Source organism: Ananas comosus, linkage group 24 (genome assembly GCF_001540865.1).
Source record: "Ananas comosus cultivar F153 linkage group 24, ASM154086v1, whole genome shotgun sequence".
NCBI lineage: Eukaryota > Viridiplantae > Streptophyta > Magnoliopsida > Poales > Bromeliaceae > Ananas > Ananas comosus.
The window spans coordinates 6,030,005-6,031,293 of record NC_033644.1 but is presented as its reverse complement, the minus strand read 5'-3'; positions in this window follow the sequence as shown (position 1 = coordinate 6,031,293).

Below are 1,289 nucleotides of genomic sequence, written 5' to 3'. Positions count from 1 at the left end.
CAAGCATTTCAGTACCCAGGCTAAGTTCTGCAGAACTCAAACACTGAATTCCTCAAATTTCAACTGAGTTTCGGTATAATCCGTATCAATACCGGTACATGTCATATCAGTATCGATACCCAGCCGAGTTTCGCAAAATTCAAGAGTTGTCATAACTAATTCTAAATAGGGTTCCGGTACCCAACCTCAATACTAGTATATAATTGCCAAAATTACAGTTTTGCAGATTATGGCCTTTGAAACCCGTTTTCGCACTAATTAAGCTATACGTTCCAAAACTCTCCAAACTCACTCAAAACTTTTAAAATAGTATAGGATACTATTTCTTCCACTAGAACCCCATAATTTATTGAAGTTCAATGTGTTACAGTCCGTCGCGCTAACTTTTAAAAATAACTATATTTAAATATAATTCTATATTTTATAATTTTAATTAATGTTTGGCTAAATAAATAGAATTTAAAATTCAGCTAGATTGTGAATCATATAGCCTACCAATTTATCTAAAAAATAGAAAAAAATGTTGAAGAGCTACTCATCTATCTTTATTGTAGAATATATGAATCCTCGGTGCAGTTGGGTCACATCCAACAAAACTAGATAGCCACGTCACCGATTAAATAATGAACTAATGAGAACTTGCTTGGATGAAAATTTGGATGCACCCATTCTACCATAAACCGTCTCTAAAATATACATCAAACATAAATTTATATTATATAATAAATTATTTAAATGTTATATTAAATTTTTGGCCAATTTACATAAAAAATCCACTAATTTTGCGCTTTTGCAAAAGTGGGCCACCTTTTTAGTTTTTACAGATTCGGGCCGAATTTTCAGAAAGATGACCAAACTATCCCTCTTTCAAAATTCATAAAAATTATATACTTTAAATGTCTAGAAAAATACAACTGCTAAGCCATTATGTATAAAACTTCTTGGAAATGACAACTGCTAAGCCATAATTATATGCACCTTTCTTGTAAAACAAGAAACCTCATTCAAGAGAAAATAAAAAAAAATAAAGATTAATTAATAAGATGAAAGAGTGCAATATCCTCTCAAATAGTGCAACAATCTCTTCAAAATAGTGCAATATCTGTATAAGTAGTGCAACATATGCATTATTAATACACATTTTGCATGATTTTTACACTAAATTACGCACAGTTTAGTATATTACACGAAAATAATATAATATATTACAACATACTATAAAAATTATACAATATATGTACAAACGGTGCATATTTTACACTATTTATTCATATATTTACACCATTTGT